This window comes from Aptenodytes patagonicus, chromosome 7 (assembly GCF_965638725.1).
Source record: "Aptenodytes patagonicus chromosome 7, bAptPat1.pri.cur, whole genome shotgun sequence".
NCBI classification, from domain to species: domain Eukaryota; kingdom Metazoa; phylum Chordata; class Aves; order Sphenisciformes; family Spheniscidae; genus Aptenodytes; species Aptenodytes patagonicus.
Window position 1 is genome coordinate 60,497,754 of NC_134955.1, and position 7,405 is coordinate 60,505,158.

At 41.4% G+C, this 7,405-nt stretch overlaps 1 long non-coding RNA gene across 2 annotated transcripts; it reads right to left on the minus strand.

Annotated features, from left to right (window-relative positions):
• Window positions 1-603: 603 nt before the first annotated feature.
• Window positions 604-6,784, minus strand: LOC143163701 (uncharacterized). Of its 2 annotated transcripts, none has more exons than XR_012995955.1 (3): window positions 6,569-6,784; window positions 2,591-2,667; window positions 604-2,126 (listed from the first exon to the last, which is right to left on the minus strand). It is a non-coding gene; the product is annotated as an uncharacterized LOC143163701 (long non-coding RNA). The 2 variants fall into 2 exon arrangements; XR_012995954.1 differs by having other exon boundaries at window positions 6,548-6,784.
• Between the last annotated feature and the right edge of the window lie 621 nt (window positions 6,785-7,405).

The following is a 7,405-nucleotide window of genomic DNA, read 5'->3' on the forward strand; positions in this document are numbered from 1 at the left end:
ACAGAGTGAATCTGCGCAGGCTCAGTGCAAATCTTCACATTTAAAGAAGGTATTTGATTACATAGAGATAGATGCAAGTTTAGAAATACAACAGACAGAAGCACTAAACAGTTTTCAGCAAAATCAACAGTCATGTAAAATGCCAACATCCTGGACTAAACACCTTGTCAGAAGTCATTGAATCCCTAACAGCTGTGGCAAAATGCCTTCACTTGCAAGTGTTACTGGTGGATAAGCAAAATTATCTTGCTATTGTTGCTATTTATGGCAGCACCCATAACACACTAGCTGCTTTCCAAGCAGATCATTCTCCGAAGAGCCTCCTACAACTGTTATGTGAATGTGGATGTAAAATTATTTTCTTCTATAGTACAAGTTACTCATTGTAGGCTTCAAAGTTCAAAAAGCACCATGGGGGGTGAAACTGGAGTTAAACAACCCAAGGGCTATAACTGCATAAGGGATATAAGAGCAATCCCCTTACTGTGAGCACCATTTATCCTCTGCACAATAAGATTTTTAAAAATTAAGATTTTGAAAAGCATGTTTGACTTTGAATTCATACTTGAATTCATAAGAAAACACTGAGGTACTCTATGTTTGCACTAACGATTTTATTTTCTTTTATTACTGTTACAGTTTTTGTGGACAATAAAATCATCAAATACTTCTGGGAATAAAAAGTAATAAGTGAAAGCTTAGAGATTTAGAGAATAATATTTCAGGAATTTTGCCTCAAATAACCAGGTCTTTTATTTTTGTTGGTGCACCTAGAGTATGCACGAGAAAAAACAGCGGTGTTCTGTCAAATAAAAAGAAACATCTTTCTCATTACAACTGTGTTTATCACGCTTTCAAATATTCTACAAATCAATGCCCCTATTTGTCATTGTAATTCAATATAACAAAAGCTGTCAAAACTGCTCACTTTGCTTGCTAGAGACAAATTTGCTGAAGTTTTGCAGTGTGAGCTAAATAACACAGCACCAGATCCTCCAGCTTTTATTTCACTCTACTCTAGGCAGTATTCCTACTGGTTTCTGTGCAATTTTTGCCCTAGTAAGGGCTGAAAGTTTCAGTTTTGAATGTGAGACTTTTTTAGAACTAAACAGTCACAGAAATCCCGTCTACAAAGCACGTTGGGTGACTGGAATGGTACTGCTTGCGAATTTTATCTCTGAAATGCCAAGCTTACTTCCTACAGATTATTGCAAAATGCAGACTAACTACATCCTTGATGAAATTCCCTTGAGGTCCATGAGGTCACCCCCAGGATTAAACACTGACTGACCTTTTGCATACAGAACTCAGAAGCACTATTTTGATGCCTACTATGCCTTTGGAGATGTTTGTTCCACTAAAAACAAAGATTATAGATTTCATCCCTCATGGGAAGAGCTTTGATGAAGCAACTCTGTTATCACCTTGTCCAGAGACTCTCCAGGACCACACTGTGTCCTTCTGGCAATAGTCAAAATAGATAAAGCTATCACTCAAGGGCAGCCTTGAGTAACAGCTACATTTTCCATCATTAAAAAGATGTTTTGATGCATTAAATAAAGGAAACATGTTGGGAGCTTTGTGTTGGGAACAGGTAGAGTAGCAGGTCATGTGAAAGGCAGCTGGGACAGTGGTTAGGGCAAAGGATTAGAGTCGGCTGCTCTTTTTAGTCTTCTCCACACTACTGACTTGTCCTGAGATTTGGAGAAGTCTTTTATGGTAAAGTCTATAAACCAGAGTCCTTCATCTAACTTGTCCGCAACTGCCTTTCCACATCCGTGAAGACTGTAGCAGTTTATCATGTCAAAACACTTTTACAGGCTCAGATAAAAGCTGCTAAGTATTGGCAGCTGTAGTGGCCAGTCAATGCATTTTTACCCCTTTTTGAACATGTGCCCAAAGATCGTTTGATGAGGATGTGTTCTACATCTGTAAATAAACACGTCTGTGTAGACACTGGGACCTGGTAAGACCAGAGAACATCAAAAACAAGATGAAAACTACTGATGACTGTAGCTCCTCTGACTGGAGCCTTTATGGCAGCTGTGTGGACGGACTCCTCCCTGAGTTTTTAGTCCGGCAATTATTTCTAACTTGGCATCCAGAAGTCAGCCCTGGCTTCCAACCTGAAAAAAAAAGCAGAGTTAGGCTAACACACACTAGCCTCCTTCAAGCATTCAGGGTATTATGCATGTGATAAAGGGTTGGATAAAACCGTGGCAAAAGTCTGCTATCTTCCAAGGCTCAGGAAAATAAACCACAAAGGCAATTCAACAAAGTCCTCTTTGTTCCTGAATAGAACCAACAAAATGAAAGGAATCTGGTGGAAGAGAGAAGGCAAGAAAGGTCTGCTGCAGGGAGCAAGTACAGACAGAATCGCTCTTTGCCGGCTCCTCTGACAGAGCAAGTGCATGATTATCACATGAGCCTCACAAAGACTGGAATTAAAGGGGCTGACTCGGCTGTCACATCGCTTAAGCTGCGCTGGGGTCAAAGGAGTTCGGACTAACTGAGGTCAGCCACGCGTGGCCTGGGAAGTAGAGGTCTCTTTTCCTAAGCAACAATTGCTCAGATTGATAAAAATAGATACCTGGAGCCCACGATGGCCTATAAAGCTGTTGCTTTACACCAGATTCCCACGAAGTACAGTATATAATCAATAGCGCTCTGAAAAGAACAGAACCACAATGAAGGCAGTCAGACGGTCACTAGAAGCACATGTAAAGGGCAAAACACACAAGAGGAGTCACTGTCTGTGTTACCCCCTAAAAGACCAAGGGAAAAAATAATGCTTGAAATATTGGCACGCAAGTATGATAAAATCCAAATGCAAACAGGTGTCAATGACATGACTGTAGGGGAGCCTGCTATTTGCAGACCCTGCATCTCTTCTGTATATTACTTCATGAATCCTGTCCCCAACAGAGACTTCTCCTTGCAGATTTCCAGTGATGCCAGGGCTACTGAAGAATGTCCCCGTGCTAAAAATAGTACCTATTCTCTCCCATGCCCTCTATCCCCTTTCAGCTTCCACTTCACATGAAGCAGCTCCAAGAGAGAAGCACTGACCTTGTCTCACCAGGAATATCAAACATCTCCACAGCTTTGATGAACCTTTTGGTGAGAGTGGAAAAAGGAGAAATGTACGCCTCAGCTGTGTAGTCATGTGCTGGATGCGTCTGGATACATCCTGAGGCTCTCGCGTTTGAAAGCAAAACCGATATTCATCTCCTTCAGTATGCAAGCACAGAAAAGCACCTTTTGTTTGGGGTTTTTTTCTGGGGACTCCAATAGCGTTTGGATGGGTCCATAGAAAAATCTATGAATTTTGTCATAGACATAGAACTATATCATGTTTACCATCATCATCACTTCTGCATATAACCAAGCTCAGGATGCTAGTGGGCTTCTTGTTCCACAGCACGGATTAAGCAATTGTCTCTGCCCAACATACTCACCTTTGTATCCTGATTTCTGAATCAGGATTTTCCGTCTTGACATTATTTGTGGCAACAATGCCAAGTTTTTAAAATCCCTTCTACAAATAAAGTCTGTGTCCCCTTCATTCCTCAGGTCATAACACTGGGGCTTCCTGGTAAACAAACTAGATCTACCGTGACACAGACAGAGTGAACAGAACCAGGTTTTCAAGCATCAGTCTGTCACACCTCTCTGCGGACAGGGAACTCGCTAAAACAAATCCTGAAAGCAAGCCAAAGAGGGAAAATTGCGGGACCCCTAGGGGATCTTCATAGATGTCTTCAAGCTGATAGTGCAGGATGAATCTGAGAAAACAAGTCTTTGCGTAAGCTCAGTTCTCTTTTACAACCTGTTAATGACTATGTGTTTACCTGTCCTTGAGGAAGGGGCCTCTACTGCACGTACAAAACCAGAGGGATTCCCACTGTCCTCAGGGAGGTCTGGGAATTCAGAAGTTAAACTGAAATCTCCAGATGCACTATCTGTGCTTCATCATTTGACAGACTTTAGACTGGAATTGATGTTCAGTGTCCAGTGTGCTGTAAGAGCAGAGAACTGCCTTTTTTATTCATTTCTCTTCTTTTAAACCAATTCTACTGCATTTTTTCTGCTCTGTTGCAAAGCTTGAGACAGTGCTGGTGCTGTGTCCCTTAGGTCAGAATCACCTTACAGAAGGACGTGCCAATGCCTGTTGTTAGTGTGTGCGCGTACATCTTTAGGCCGGGAGAAGGACAACTGTCTCCACTGATGCTACCTTACCGGGTCCTGGAGGAAGCAACACAGAGTGAACTGCCAAAGCCAGCACCTTCAATGCTAGTGAAGGGAATGGGTAAATCCTCAGACCGTGGACTTTGGGCTTTCTGATGCAGCTGGCATCCCGGTGGGCAGGAAGATGAGGAGCAGGCACACTAATCATGTACAGCCTGGGGAAGGTTAGGGACTTGTGCTTAGGGACCTGGAAGCATTCACTCCTGACCTCCTGGTCACTGAGAAGGCTGCGGATCCACCAAACAGTAAGACTCTCCATTGAGCGTTCTCCACTGAAAATGTTCTGATTTTCTCTGTAAGGAAGTTTATTCTTGTATCTCCAAAGTGATGGGGAGTAATGCGGATTTCTCTTTCTGTGTGTTGCCGCCAGCTCCTCATCTCAGCATGTCTTGCTGGTAACTTACCCACCCATTGCAATAAAGCAGCCTTGATCTTTCACACCACGTTAAAGAAAATAATCAACAGAGTACTTAAACCAGGCTTGGCTTGACTGCAGATTTCAACTGAGTTCAGTAGTAAAAGGAAACCCCAGTAGTTCTACTTTCCCACAGCTAGCCTTGCTTAATGCCTAGTGTTGAGATAAATTATGTTTTTCAGTGTGTAGGATGAAATGAGAGTTGCTATCACAGCAGGATGAGTTTGTCAAACACTATTTACATTAGGCAGCAAAATTTTGTTCCCATAGAAGGAAGGATTTTGAAAGTAGATAACCAAGCTGATCTTGGGGATATATCACTTGGGGCCATGATTCATGATCTATGTAGCCTCACTTAGTGCAAAGTATATCACTTTCTCTAACAGCCCTTAGCAGGGACTTTGACAGAACTATTTTTTTTCTTCTGAACGATATATAATCAAATTCAGTTCTACAACTTCATTTTCAGTCATCTCTCTTCATTTTTCTTTTATTCCAAGCATTCTTTAAGAACTACTGAAGTATTTAATAGCTGTTTAAAAGTAACAGCTATAACAACTTAGACTAGACATGAATAGAAGACGACTAAACGGGTCATTACCTTTACAAGAAAAGTGTTTATGGAGATGGATTTAAGAGAAACAAGATTATAGATCCAACTGCTCCATTATTCTCTGTGTTTTAAAGGAGAAAGCAGAATGGGTTTGCAAAGTTAAGTACAGGATAAGACTATTCTGAGTCTAATAAAAAAATGAAGGTACTGTTAGAGAGAATTTGCAAGTTGCTCAGCCCTTGGAAAAGTCAAGCCACTTCTGGGGCTGCTTAGGTAAGGCTTCTTGGTTCTAACATCCCAAGTATGATCAACATTTTGATTGTGATGCTTGGTCACTAAATGATGCTAGTTGTGAATAAGGAAGAAAGTATTTTCCATTCAGATGGAGAAAGGCAGCGGAAAAGTATAAGATAGAGTGTCTCTGTTCTCTTGAGATCTATCCAAGATCTTAAGAAATCAATGGAAATCTTTCTATTGAGTTCACTGTGCTCTGGATCACATCCTTACAAAGCTCGCTTTGTTATCGAGTCAATTCCTTCTTCCCTCCTCTGTTGCTCAATTTGCTTTCTGCTGTAAGGATCTTTTTCCCAAATATTAATAAATCTGTATAATCTTTGGCCTCTAGCTGAGTCTTTCTTCTATGGCACACTGTTGCATTGTATGCGTGACTGCATGGTTGAGGGTTGCTCTGGAAATTACTCATAAAAATGAATTGCCTGGTAATACCACAATTGTCAATATGTGTAGGTTGCAGCATCCCCCCTGTGGGCCATTGTAGCAGATCATAAAACCTCATTTCCAGGAAAGTTTCAAAACTTTTATTTTCTAAGGAACATTAATTATCAGAGTCCAGATGACCTTTCCCATTTCTCCATCACTTCCTCTCTTTTTTTCCTCATCAGACATGGTAGTTTGAAGGCAACTGGCAACAGATCACATGTCAGGCTCCTGGTTTTATGCCCCAGTTTCATATCAATGTCAGCTGAAGTGTTTAAAAACAGCAAGACTCATAAGCCTAATGCCCAAACCAATGTTTGTATGTGACCATTTCCCCATTGTTAAACTTTTGTAACAACAGCTGATTTATAAGTCTGACACTTATGCAGACATATGCTTTGGCATTCTACAGGCTTCCCGAGACTCATGCCCTCCAGCGCTGCTTGTTGACCTCTCCTTCAAACACAGGACTTTGAGGGATCATCACAATGGCCAAACCACTCTGGACATGGTTGTGAAAACTCTAGTCATGCCCCCATCAGAGTTTACAGTGATGCATTTTTTCACTGACAAATTATATTCTGTTGAGACCAGAACTTTCTGCAGGTACTTACCAGTTCTTTTGAAGCTCTTACCTGGGAAAGGTTCTCATGCCCAGGATGAGACTTGAAATACATCAAAGAGCAAGAAAACTGTCACCCCTCCCAGATAATCATCCTATGATCAAGGCACTGACTGGTGGCACAGGAGTCCAGATTTCAAGTTTCTGTTCTGCAAGATGTCTGAATGTCAGAATCCTGCATCCCAGGCAAGCTTTCTGGACACCAAACTATCAGTTATTCTGAAGAACAGCTTCCTCAGTCTCTCCTGTTGGACCTGTTTCACTCTGTATAAATAATTAAACATTAATTGGAACAAGGACTTGAACTTAGACTGCCCATTGGACTATTGCATTGGTCTTTCTCCAGGCCGGTGAATAGGTAACTATTTGTACAAACTTGGTAAGTTGTAGAGCAACAGAGGTAGCTGAGGGGGTCCCAAAAACTCAAGAAAAAACCCAAAGACTTGTGGTAAAGTCATTTAGTAGACTACAGAATACCTGTTTTTCAGTCCTTGACCTGAATGAGGCAGAACAAGGACTACTAGCTGTTCTGGGGGAGGCTTTGTCAAATCATCTCCAAAGGTCATGCTTCCATCAAATTTTGAAAAGAGATAATATTTGAAAGTCATACTTTTTTTTTCCTGAAGTGAAAAAAAAAATTCCTGTAGCTACACAATCCTCTAACAAATCCCTTGCATTAGGATGAAGGTGTTAAGCATCTTTAGCATCATGATAGCTTGATTCTTAAAGTTTCTGAAACCTCTGCCCCAGACAGGAAGAAGGACCTCACCGTTCCAGTTCTGAGTGCAGTGATTTGTTCCTCTGACACTCTTTCCAGCTTTGCTGGCATTTTTCAACTGAAGGCTTAAGT